Below are 14,365 nucleotides of genomic sequence, written 5' to 3' on the forward strand. Positions count from 1 at the left end.
TATAACTTGACACTTGCCTAGCTAAATCCACAGACTAAACTAGCTGCTTGCCTATCCATGGAATTATTGTGACCCGCAGACATAACGAGAAGAATACCTATCAGGATGCAAAGGCCTAACTAGTTGCCTGCCTATTTATCCCATCTTCCCTGCTGAGGGAAGGGAGCGCCAACCCAGATAAATTTTCTACCCGTGCTTTTCAGTGAATGCTGTTATTTACTCCCTACTGTTCAGTCATTACCTCTGCCCACACCAGATAGAGAAACCTCTACCTACCTCAGCTGCTGGATGTGCCTCATGAGGTGGAGGAGTTTCATCTGTCACCGGTGTCGCCTCTGAGGCCATCATTACTCGCAGCAGCGGCCAGAATGAAATAGGTAAGGCTGCACATAACTTGGAAAAAGATAAATCACGGATGGAATTGCTTTTAAGAAAGAAAGAATATGCTGTATTGTTTACCAAATAGCACATGTTGATAGGTTATCTGCACAGATTATAAAACCATCTATCCCGGGAAAAAAAAAGATTTGCAATAGAGTTTTAGGAATAGACTGCTGTTACAATAGACGTGATAGATGTTAATAGATGTTAATCACTGCATGTGCTCCTCCTTGCTCTACTGGTACATAATGTATGTATGTATTCCTTTAGATATAACATCCAAAGGGGTGAGTAATTCTTAAAAAAGGTAGTTTGGAGTATAGGCTAGACTGCCCCCAAATACAGAATTTTGAAAAAGGGCTTCTTGGACAATCTTGGGAACTCCTACTACAACAGTAGAAGAATGTACTAAAGAATTCTCCTGCCGACAGCTACGTCCTGAGGGAATCAGGAGAAGAAACAGGGAGAACATGTCTTCCAAAAGGTGAGACAGCCTTGCTGTGACTACTCTGACAACTTCACTGGCCTGTTTGTTGCAGTGTATTGGAAGGCTTCAGCTGCTTCACATGTGACGGCCAGCTCACCCTCAGCATGAACCTGTGAAGGTAAGTAGAAGAGCTAAGCACGCCTGCTCAGATCCTTCCACTGACTCTGCAGTCGGTCGGAAGGGGGGGCCTTCCCTTTCAAGTCTGTTCTGTAGCTGGAACTCACACGGAGACAGGCTGCTCGTAACTGCTGCGATGGAGCCCTGGGGGAATTTTATTACCATACTCCGTAAGAACCTTTGGTCCCTCACACAGATTAATAACATGCCTTAACCTAACCTTATATTTCTTTAGGAAACAGGAAGCCAACATAAAAAATTAAGGAAGGATCTTCCATATTTCAAATGGACCAAGCTTTTTTTTTTTAATGTTATGGTACAATTCACAGGATCTGGGATCCGACCCCCCAATTCCCACACCCAAATTGATTTTCCCCATTTTGCTACAGTAGCGTAGTCCTTCAGAAGGTGTCATGATTCCGTGAGTCTGTTGGACTAAACTGTAGGGACCATTCTCATCCTGCAGGGAGCGACAGGCAATAGTGTAAATGAAGTTTCTAAGATCTCTTGGCCAGACTTAGCCAGACTTTTTAAAGACCTTAATCAGCCTTCTTGACTTTACCAGATGCCTGGGATCTCCTAGAGGCGTGGGGATGGTTAGAGATCCTCCAGCAGTAGGCTCCTGGTGAGTGAGTTTAGACGCCATCAAGGGCCTGCTGTCACTCTGGAGTGACATTGAACAGCCAAAAGGAAGGGTCACTTCCTTTACTGGAACTAAAACAAATCAACAAAGCCCAGTGGGTATTCGGTTTTGTTTGCTTGCTTGCTTGCTTGCTTTTGGAAAGGCAGATACACAGAGAGGAAGAAAGAGGAAGATCTTCTGCCTGTTGAATCACTCCCCAAGTGACCACAACAGCCAGAGCTGAGCTGATCTGAAACCAGGTATCAGGAGCCTCTTCTGGGTCTCCAATATGGGTGCAGGGCCCCAAGGTTTTGGGCCATCCTCTACTGCTTCCCCAGGCCACAAGCAGGGAGCTGGATGGAAGCAGGGCACTGGGACACAAACCTGCGCCCATATGGGATCCTGGCTTGTGCAAGGTGAGGGTTTTAGCCACGAGGCTACCGTGTTGGGCCCAGCCCAGTGGATATTTGTACTGGTTTGCTGAAGGCGCATTAGGGAAGACTTCTAGGGTTTACCTACAGATGTTCCTTTCCTTGTACAGAACTGAGCAAACAACGGGGTTGATGGGAGCGGCAGGGTGATTTTGCAAACAGTTGGACAGGAATCAATTATTTGCTCTACAACAGTATTCACTCTGTTCCTTTGAAATGCCCAAGAAACTATTTGCAGTCAGATCGCTCTTCCTAGGCAGAAGTCCCGCACTTCTTTAATCACATTCTGTTGAGAGGCCATTGGAAGCATGATAATGATCTCGAATCTACCACTGCTTGTGTTGTAGGGTTTTTGACCCCGAGTACGGCAGCAACCTCAATTCTTCTCTCGCAGGAAAGAAGAATTTTCGTGCAGACACAGTTTAGTTTTAAAGTAAGATTTATTAGAAAAAGTTGACAAAGGAGACTCCCGTCCTAGTGATGGGAGGGGGCTTTGAGATCCTCCTGAGACCCTGATGGTCACCCTAAGAGAGGGAAGAAGCCAAAGCTAGTTAGGACAGAGAAGGCAGTGTCCAGACAAAATTACAGTTTTCCCTTCCACTGTGAGAACCACCCGTGGCTCTTGGGTGCTGTTCCAAGGTGTCACCGAAGTCCATGAATGGCCTTGAGCCTGTGCAGGTTCCTGGGCTGCTTCCTGTCCCGTGTGGGAGATCCAATGGGAAATGACTGACCTGCAGCACTTGGCCTTCGAGGACAGTCAGATCTCCAATGACCTCCTTGGTAATTGGGACATGGCCCTGGGCATCCTTTCTGACGAAGTGTCCATTACTTCTACAATGAAGAGCACTTGGGAGGCCTCCAGGGGTCTCACTGGAACCAGGAGCACACACCTCTCTTATCCTGCTTTGCCTTGGGATCCCCTCCTGGTCTCTGAGGTAAAAGACCATGGTGACCCCTTTAAGAGGATATCAGGGCACGTTCAGGTCCCATTTGTAAGTCTCTAAAGTTCTATCCTAATGTCAGGGAAGTTAAGACTCTGTTATCTATATATTACCTATTCCTCTCCACATAGGAACTAGGGGAATATACTCAAAGTCATTCCTCAAGCATTTTAAGAAGCTGGGGGATTTTTCTTTGTAGCTCTTAATCTCAGATTCGTTTAAATCAAAATAAGATTCAGCTTAGCAATTCTCATTTATGAACACTTATCTACAAGTCAACTAAAACAGACTACATAGCTTGCCACATGAACATGTATATGTATACCAGATAACATACATTATAAAACAAAATAGCTTTTGTAACAGCTTTTTGGAAAATCTCTTAAGTGTTTTAAAGTTACCAGTTATTTAGAATTACATCTTGCTCTTAGTAACACTAGTTAAAGATGCTTTTAGTTGGAACCTGTAGCTTACTGTTTAGCTTTAGCTCTATCTGCAATGGATGCAATAGTATCTTTTGGAACTAGAAGCATTCATTGTTAGAATTATAAAGTAACAAATATAAACATCTGTACTTTACATGGCACACTGTGGAACCACCTGTAGGACTTTACACACACTTGTACTGCTTAGGCCTCGTTCATTAGGATAATAGTTGTAAACAATAATGCAATAAGATTATTAAACTTTAGTGATGTTTTCACATTTGTACCAATAGCAGTCTGTTATGTTAATATTTCATTATACTGGAACTAGCTAGCAGATTTCTCCAATAAGATGGAAATAACTTCAAGAGAAGTTAAAAGAAACTGTTGCTTTGACAAAGAAACAGATTTCAACTCCATTGTACCAAAGATGAACATTTAGAAAATCTTGTACTCAATATGTTCAATCTTACAATACATCCTTTAAGAACTTGCTGTCTTCCTGTAAGACAAAATCTTACAAACGATGCTTTATTGCAAGTCAGAATATAAATAGTCAACAATGCAAGAACACAAATAATCCCACAACTTGGTACAGCTTCACAATTAAGACAGCTTGACCAATAAACATAACCACCAGTATATACATTAGCAGCTTTTGAAACTTTACCAAGAATCTTTGTAATTATGCAAGTATTCATTCACTTTAACAGAACATACAAGCTCACACGCAGAACCTGCTCCTCCTTATAGCAAGCACCACTCTAGGTGTAAACACTATAGGCCGGATCTGATCAGAGCTAGGACTACACTATAAACCAGTAGATAGTTAAACTTCAAGACCAAACAGCAACAAAAGCAGCAGAAAACATTGCAAAAACACTGAGAGCTCATCGCTGAAGCCAGTTGCACTGACACAGAAAAACCTTGATTTAGTACATGAACACAGCATTAACAGTGAGATACACCATGAAGCAAAAGGCACATAAAATGAAATACTAGTCGGGGGCAGAGGGAACTGCAAAGGGAAAGAATCTCAGGCTAGAAAGAGTTAATGAATTTTAAGTTCTCCCCGGGGGTGCAGGAGTCTGGGGTCCTGCCCATGGTTAACTAGCAATATTCCCACTGGTTTCTGAGAACAGTGACCAAGGAGAGACACAATGAACTTCTACCTCCTGTTAGATATCTCTAACAAGGCTAAAATTAAACGATTAAAGCTAAAACTTCGGCTAAAAGATAGAACAGGGAAGGGCCAAGGTAAAAGCCAGTTGTATGCTCTAGTGGTGATGAAGCCAGCACAGCACAGCACAGCACAGCACAGCAGCATAGTTATGCAAAGAGGCCCAACTAGGCTAACTCTCCCCATTCTAAAGCTCAGAACTGGCAGCTAAGGCTGGGGTGCAGAAAAAGATCAGGCCCTTTTTCCTTAAATTCTGGGTGTCAAAGGAATTCCAAAGTCTGAGATAAACCCTGAGGGGATTTTTGTGGTGGATGGCTCATTTCCCATCTGAAAAGAGAGGATAAGAAAACAGAAGCGTCCCTCAGTTTCTCTCCTGAGTCTAAGACGTCTCTCAGGACTCCTATAGCTCGCCCGTGGTGTGCAGGTGTGCACTGCTGAAGACCACAGAAGAAGGGAGGAAGGTGGGAGTGAAGTCAGCACACTTGACTCACGTCGCTCGACCTTCCACGCCTTGTGGGATGTCTCGGTTAGTACAGCATGTGCCAGGAGTGAACAATCCGCTCCTGTTTCCTGCGCCATGCTAGAACTAGGCCTCTGCCTGGTGCAATATATTCTGGTGTCCCGGAGAACATACAAGTCAGAAACAGCATGTGCCAAAAATATCCAATGCACCCTGCTGCATCTGGGACTTCTGCTGGACAAAATATGCTCTCCCTTTGAAATTTGTCCTAACCTCGAGCTGACAAGCCTGACCTCAAACTTCGGCCTGATTCTATAAGCCTGTGTAACAATGTCCTTAACTAGAGCTGGAGGAGTACATGTGTTGACTCCAGTTTTGCGCTCACATTAGCGACTACACTAGTTAAGAGCTATCCTGGAGGAACTGTCTCTGCTGCCTGCTTTGTGAAGGGATTAAAGCACTTTAATTCCGTAGATCTCATCTATAGAGGGCCTAGAAAGAAACTCTGCCTGCCTTTTCCCCATCATAGACCAACTGATGCTCAGCACATCCTGACCAGTAAAAGAAAACCCGAAACCTGAATCCATAGAGAATGAGGAGACTTAGTGAGAGTTTTTGAGACGATCCTAACAGAAAAGGTAGCAGAGGACCTGTCAGTGCCTGGGGCAGTTTGGGAATTAAGCCACGCAGCACTGGGCTCATGGCCTCGCCGTGGGTTGCTCCCATTCTTACTGACAACTGGATCACCGCGGAAGGAAGGGAAGAGGGAAGATTTCAGCCCGACACCCTGACGGGCTGTCGGGGTCTGGGGTACAGCCTAGAGGCCTTTGGAAAAGCATCAGGGAGTGGCCCTGACCAGAATTTCTGAGGCGCCCTAAGACCTCTCCCAGTCTTCTTGCGACAGGAGGGGGGGGTTAGTCCACGAAAAGAAACTGAGTTTGGCCAAAAGCCGACATTCCTGGAGCTGAGGAGCCCAGCTCCAGGGGATCAATTTAGCCAAACTCAGCAAGCCTCGCCCGGGTGTTGAGACCCCCAGCCGCGCTAGATGCGTTTAACTGGCTGACATGGACCCGGTGTTTCTTTTTGCAAGAGTTACTAATTGTGGAGAGCTAGTGTCTCCGAAAGACAGGATAGAGAGTTGGCTTTGCTCACCTTCCGACGAGATGGATGTCTGGAGGCTGGCTGGGGATGAACTCAAATCTCGCTGGTAGAATCTGAGTCACGAGGCACCAAAACTGTTGTAGGGTTTTGGACCCCGAATATGGCAGCAACCTCAATTCTTGTCTCACAGGAAAGAAGAATTTTCATGCGGACACAGTTTAGGTTTAAAGTAAGATTTATTAGAAAAAGTTGAGAAAGGAGACTCCCATCCTAGTGACAGGAGGGGGCTTTGAGATCCTCTGCCATAGTGGCAGGAGGAAAAGTGAAAAAAGACCTGTATCAATGGTGGGGAAAGCATCTTTTGAAGGTTTTCCTCAAGGATGTTTCTCCATAAACAAACAAAATTCCTGGTTTCCTGGCACCTGGCCTTGGGACAAAAGGCCAGAAAGGTGTCACTGGCCAACTTCCTTGGTCCCTTTCTAATGATAAAGAGGCCAGTTTGAAGCCCTCCCCCTTGGCACTGGCTGGAGACAGAATCTGGCTGAGGCTTCAGGAGGGGAATTGATATGTTAATGTCGCCCTGGTCTCTTGGGGAAGCATTCCTGATAAGCTTGTCTCAGGAGACAACTTGTCTCAGGAGAGAGTGCTCTGGTGAATCCAAGAAAGGGTGGGGAAAATACCCCTTTATATTTGAGAAAATAATGATGACTTGGGGACCCAGAATGCCCTAACTGCCTACTACCCAGTCTAACTCCTCTCACACTTGGTGGATCATTTTAAGCTTGTGTTTGTGTGTCTATTTTGAAGGCTGAGGTGCTAAAGGTGATTGTAGAACCTTCTGTGCATCAGTTCTTTGTGTTGCCTTATCTGCTAATGTGTATCCTCTGCTAGCCTGACTGTCTTTATCTCCAGTAAGTACACTGGACGGGTGGGGAGTGATATGGGGCACACACATGGTCTGCAGCCATTGCAGATCATGCTAAGAACTGAACTACCCACCCGTTGTTGTGTACCCCCCCCCCAGCCCTGCTCAACAATGGGGGAGGAGGAACTTAAACTGACCAAGTCTGTTTTACCCAAAACACTGAAAAACTGCAGGAGGGCTTTAGCCACCCACTGTCATTTTAGTGTTCTGTCCTCCTGGCTACAGGCTCCCTACCAGGACATGCTCAATGTAGTGGTTACTACAGGCTCTGGGCTGGGGTTGCCCACAGGGCAGACTCACAGGCAGATGTGGGCTGCCACATGTGGAGACCTGCACCACATGTGGGCGCCGGAGAGGTGCCCACAGACCAGGGAGCAGAGAGAACCTGAAAGACTGACCTGCCAGAGGAAGGTCTTTTTAAGCACCGAGAAGGTAGCTAATTGGAAATGCACCCTTGAGCACCAAAGCAAAGCGTCGTGCCTACAAGCATGGCCTAAAATGGACAGAATGAACTCTTCCTTAACTCCCACTCCTTTTAGAGCCTCTACAGATGTTGTAGGCACGCTGTTTGCAGGCAGATGTTTTGATTGACAGTTGACGGACACATGATGGAGGGAAGCACTGGCTTGGGATCTGCTTGTCCGTCTGAACCTAGAAACCTCACTCACTGCTTGCCTATACAGATCTCTAGACCTAATTTGTTACCTGCCTGCTTATCCCACAGCAAAGTCTCCTCTCGAAGTATTTTTCTATGGGCATTTGCCAAAACTAAACAAAACAAAATACCTTCTACTTCCCCCTCCTAGAGTGAAGAACCCATCGGTCACTTTCCCCACAATACTTAGGATTATATATTAAAATCATCTTCTAAAATTTCCCCCCAGCTAGAATTTGAAAGCAGTGGTTATTCTTTTTGTTTTGATATTCCTAGCCCTGAGTAAAGTACTTAGCCAAAGCTGTGTGTTAAAAATTTGTTGGAAGGAACCGTTTCTGCCATAGGACCCTCTGCTAAGGTGATGGGTGATTTTGCTAAGCCTATTAGCTCTATAGAAGGATCATGAATATTCGAGATTCAAGGTGTTTTAACTTGACCAAACAGTAATCTCTATTACCAGGAAACTTACTGATAACCAGGATAAAGGGAGAATCACTTTTGTAAATAACCATTTTATTATGTGTTAGCCATTTTATTATACGTGTTTATGCAAGTGTTGGGCATTTGCCAGAAAGTAATTTGGATAGCACTGATCTTTACTGGTTGTCTACTGTATGCCAAGAACTAGAAGCTAAATGTTACCTAGAACTTTAAAAAATTCTACAGAACATATACTAATATAACCATGATTTTTTTTGTATTAATAAACCAAGACTCACACAGATTAAAAAAATCAAATCACATTAAACTTGTAATAGTGAAATAGATTTTAAATCAGGCTTGTCTCACTCCACAACCTGTATTATTTGCAATTGTGCCTGGCTAATACTGAATTATTTCTACATGATTCTGATTCTGGTAAAAACTGAAGGTGTAACCACAATGAAAATCACCAAATTAGCATCATTCATAACAGAACAAGATGAGGAACAAAAGCAGCACTAGCAATTATGTAGTGAAACATATTGCCAAATTAATTTGTTTCCCTTTTTGTTTTTTACATATATCGAAAATTATGCATTTGGTGATTAATTACTTATATGTTTCAAAAATTTGAGTGAAAGATCTTTTAAAATTATATGTAGTAAAATATTTATTTGTTTACAATTTTATTAGAATTTGTATTATTTACATCTCTAAAACATCTTTTTACAATGACATTGGAGTTCTACAGCCTTACAGTACTATTGTGGCCACAGAAAGTACAGAAACATGGAGTAACTATTGAAAAGTTCTAAAATTATAAATCCTAGTGATTAGATCCACTGAGCAATTATGATCTGATTTATGTGAAACATTGATATCAATTTTCTTTGAATTTGTTTATTTCTTAGTTCTGTGCTTATCAATCCAATAATAATTATTCAAAGTGATTTTGATTATTTATTGATCAATATAAATATTAACCTTATCAGAAAGAGGGCATTTTAATTTCTGATGATCTATGCTATTTATGTTATTAGAATCATAGAACAAGGAACATGTGAAAATGACTTGTAGATTATGTATCATCTAGTTTGCGTCCCAGCTCAGTTCACATGTGAGGACTGTCAGATCCAGGGCTATAGGTTGGCTTAAAGTCCATAGCAAGTTCATGAGAATGTGGGACCAGAATATATTTACATAGATAGCATATTTGCATGGAGTATGAGGCACTTAAAAAAAACAAAAACCTCTAAATCCTTAAGCATTTATAGGAGATGAGCTGCTTTTCTACTTGGGATTCATACTTAATCTGAGCAAAATTGGTGCACAAGCTTCAGAAAAGATGGCTCGCACGGTGTTGTGAGGGCTTTTATCCTTGCTAACATCATGAGTGTGTTTGTGTGGGTCTGGCTGGAAAGAAACAAAGAGAGCTAGCAATTTTATGGCATCGTTTGGAGCAATTTGTCCCTTGATTTTGCTCTCTATCACAGACTGAATACTTACATCCCATCCAGATTTATATTTTAAAATCCTAATTCCCCAAGCCAGTGATTTTAGATGGTAGAGCTTGGGGGAGCTGATTATGTTAGAAGAGTAGAACATTTGTGATTAACGTTAGGCCCCTTATACCACAGTCCCAGCGAGCTGGCTAGCCTGTGCACGGCGTAGGGGACCCAGTGAGAAGGCACCATTTATCAGGAATCCTTTCCTCACAGGACAAGAAATCTGCTTGTACCTTCCTTCTCAGCCTCCAGAACTGTGAGAAACACATTTGCTGCTTAAACCCCACCCAACTGATGGTATTTTTTGGGGGGGAGAGGCAGCTTGAAACTACACGAGGTAGTTTTGGTAGAGAAACAGGCTAATGCAATAATTCAAGAAACGATTTACTCGGAACATTTTGTAAATATGGCGCAAGTCAATCGTATTTGGATATAAAACATACTAAAGAATCTTCATATTCATGGAAAATTTGAATAATGAAAAACTGTGTGTAGATTTCAAAAGTTTTGCACTGAAAGTTTACTTACCTTTTATTTCCATTTTCCATAATTTTTAAAATTCCCCTCATATCACAACTAAGTACATTTCCTAACTTCTGACCTTTGATTCATTCAGAATTCAGTCACTGCAACATCTTGGCACTTGTGTGGAGTTGCAGCTGTGGAGAAGTTGGGAGGCAGTTCTCTGTCAATCAGAATATGAATGTGATAGAAAAAAAAAACACTGCAAGGACTATTGTCAAGTTTTTATTGGAAATGGTTTCAAAACAAAAGAAAGAATATAACATGAAGCATACTTTTTGAATATGTGTGAGACCCTCAATTTAGATAAGACTTGTTAAGAAACTCTGAGGTCCTGCATGCATAATTGAGGTTGTGAGCTAATAACTTGTATCATAATTATGAATTTGCTATTTCAAATGATCATCTGCCTGTATACCCAGTACTTAAGATTCAGCAAAGATTCACAACCCCCTTAAGCCCTGATTAGCTAAAATAGATGACAGATGCATGTTCAGCTCCTGTGTAAGTTGCTGGTTGACATTGTCCTTCTTTGCTCTGCCATATCATGTACTTTAGGGGATTTAATTATGGCGAAGTGGACTCTAGTCAGTCGTGGGGTTACATGCTGGTAGTAGTCGCTCTGTATTTGGGGCCTGGGGTTGCTGAAGAAGAAAGCCCTCAAGACAAAACCAAACAAGGTATTATCCGCAAGGAAGTAAATGACTTCTTGAGTCCAGTGATTAGGGACCATAAAGGGCTGGCTGTGCCACTCCACTGCTCAGCAAGCTCACTCCTCTAGTCAGTAAGGTCACTTGTCTATTCAGCAAGGTACCAGCAAGTACTGGTATGTACCACAACATGGCTGAGTCAGGAAAGTGACGGGAACCAGACACAAGGACCAAAATGTATATAAAATCATTTAAATGAAGTATTTAGAATGGATACGTTTATGGAGACAAGAAGTTGATTAGTGCTCTCCAGTGATTAGGTGTATGAAAATGGCATTTGATTGTTAATATGTGCAAAATTCTTTTTAGAGTGATGAAAATTTTCTAAAAGTAAATGATGGCAGTATTCACACAACTCTGTGACTGTACTAAAAGCCACCACAATGTGCATTTAAAATATTTATTTATTTTTATTGGAAAGGGAAGTCTACAGACAGAAGGAGAGACAGAGAAGATCTCCCTTCTGCTGGTTCACTCCCCAAGTGGCCACAAGGGCTGGAGCTGAGCCAATCTGAATCCAGGTGCCAGGAATGTCTTCCAGGTCTCCCATATGGGTTAAGGGGCCCAAAGACTTGAGCCATCCTCTGCTGCTTTCCCAGGCCATTAGCAGGGAGCTTTATGGAAAGTGGAACAGCCAGGACATGAACTGGTAGAGGATTTGCCAGTTGAGCCATTATGCTACAAAGTACACTTTTAAAGAGTGAATTTTAGCTCAATAAATTTGCGACAAAGTTGCTAATAAATCAAGTTTAAAAATTAATCTTTTGAAGCTGTGAGTTCTTCAAATGGATGGAACATTTCTATCAGGCCCCTTCTGTTGCTAAGAGGACAGAGTAATATCGTCTGTCAAATGAGAGCCTTTGCATGGTGGTTATCAATAATTCCATTAGAATTGCAGTTGTTTGCCTTCTTTCATATGCTAATCAGCTGTAGTATTCCAGTTGACTATTGGAATTCTTATCTGAGAAGTGAGGCTTTCACAGAGTTCTAATGAATGCAGAGAACAGGAGCACTTTGAAAATACAAGGAAGCACATGACTACCCAAGTTATTTATGAATGCTAGAAGAAGCTATGCCTGTGTGAACCAATTGTTTCTCAGGGTTGGCTTACTTATTTCAAGTTTTAATGTAGTTATATAATAACAATAACAAAAATACTAGGCAATGCTTATTGCGTCCTTACTCAATAACATCGTATGAAATAAGGAGCTATGTTAGGGTGATTGGAAATATTCCAAAATTCAAAAGCTGAAGAATTCCAAATTGCGAAACCTTCGGAACACTGACAAGGTCCTACTAGGAAGAAAGTTCGATGTTTGACTCTGTTCACTGAAGTATGAAGTCTTTTTACTGAGTATAAATTTTAAAATATGTTATCTCAAAAGCTACAAAAAGAAAAAAGAAAGGCTGGTGGGAAAAAGGAAGGGGAATATCATTATGTTCCTAGAATTGTATCTATAAACCACATTGAATCTGTTAAAAAACTAATGAAAAAATTTTAATAAGTAATTCAGAAAAATGGGATTTGAGGACCTTAAGTGTCCCAACAACACTGCTGAGGAGTGCCTGCAGGTGTGAAGTACATAGGAAACAAGAATGAGCTTTTTTTTTTTTACAAAGTAAGATATAGAGAGAGGAGAAGAGACAAGAGGGGAGGATCTTCCATCCGATGATTCACTCCCCAAGTGAGCACAACGGCCGATGCTATGCCGATCCAAAGCCAGGAGCCAGGAACTTCTTCCAGGTCTCCCACATGGGTGCAGGGTCCCAAAGCTTTGGGCCGTCCTCTACTGCTTTTCCAGGCCACAAGCAGGGAGCTGGATGGGAAGTGGAGCTGCTGGGATTAGAACCGGCACCCATATGGAATCCCCGGGGCATTCAAGCCGAGGACTTTAGCTGCTAGGCCACACAGCTAGGCCATGCTGCCAGGCCCCTACAATTATTTCCTAAAAGCCTACAATATAATGGAAATTGACTTCTTTTGTTTGAAAGGAAAAGGGGCTTCTTCTTTTAGGAAGGATCTGAGGCAATTTCTGTAAACAAAGGCTCTCTCGCATGGTTCCTGTTCAGATTTGAGCTTTATTCAGCTGGCTTCTTGACCAGCTTCTAGCAGAGATACATTGTAACATTTCTGCCCTGTTGGATGTCAGTCACCTCACTTGCACTGAGTCTGGGTAAATAATGTAGCAAATTATCTGTTTTATATAAAATCACACTAGTTCTGATAGTGTATCATTGAATATATACAATTTGATAGGAACAGTCTGGTTGTGTTTATTTACTGTCCCATCAATATATGCTTAATATGGGTGTAGTTAAAAATGAATCTATGGGAGATATAGGAAGTAACATTATCAGTAACCTCAATTATATCCTTAATATTACTACACTTTTGTCTGAAATTGATAACCCAGAAATAGCTATAATAAATAGACCTCTTATGTAAAGTATGCTGTGACTTAATAATGGATATAGTATGTATGTTGGAGCTTTTGAGCAGACATGACTCCATCTTCCTAGGCTACTGGTAAAATGGGGCCACCTCTCCTTTCACTCCTGTCAAAAACCCCAATGTACGTAAGCCCTCTCCTATCACTCCTGTTAAGAAGCTCTAATGTACATAGCATGTCATGAAAAACAAGTTATGGTAAAATGATAAAAGAAGAAGAAATAGTGTCTTGATAAATATGTAAAAAAAAAAGACAAACCATGTTTCTCAGAACTAAGAGAAAGCAACTGTTGTTGATAGATAACATATAATAACCAATCAAAACGTTGTAACAACTGCTTGTTTGACCCACTGAATTGTATAAAAACCCATGCCTTGGTCCCAGTCACTGAAATTAGTAGGCTCCCACGAGGCCGGAGCCAAAGGCCTAGCAGGTTCCCACTAGGTCGGAACCAAAGCCCAGCAGACTTCCATGAGACCCAAGTCAAGGGGCGCTCTCGGTGGCTTCCCCGTCCTGTTCGGTGTGTGCTCGCTTGAATGAACGCTTGATTGCAAGCATCTATTCTCTCAACTCGTGGCGTTTGTTTGAGTAACCAGGCTCGGTGTTCATGATACAATTGTATGAAATAATTTTAAGATCCTAAATTTCTTCCCATGAAATTGAATTAAGTGCATTATAAGGTGAAAAAGAACACTATGTAATTCATTTTTAAAACTTTTATTTTTAATTAATACTATTAATCCTGAAAATTTTGTGGTAAAATATGATATCTTAATGCATGCATAAGATTTCTTCAAAAAGATAAGGGAAAATACAATTAAAGATTATCTTAATTGGGTGCTCACAAATTGTCTCCAAAACAGTTCATGTAAAATGCATATTATGAAAAATTATGCATGAACTTAAAATACTTTTGCACCCCAAAAAACTTAATTCCATTTTCCACAAATCTTTCAAATTTCTCTGATAGACAATAAGGATCAAATATTGTATGTTATTATGTTTCTTTTACACAGATTGCCTCACATTG

The sequence above is a fragment of the Ochotona curzoniae genome, unplaced genomic scaffold (genome assembly GCF_017591425.1).
Source record: "Ochotona curzoniae isolate NIBS_2020 unplaced genomic scaffold, NIBS_Ocur_1.0 scaffold_1852, whole genome shotgun sequence".
NCBI lineage: Eukaryota > Metazoa > Chordata > Mammalia > Lagomorpha > Ochotonidae > Ochotona > Ochotona curzoniae.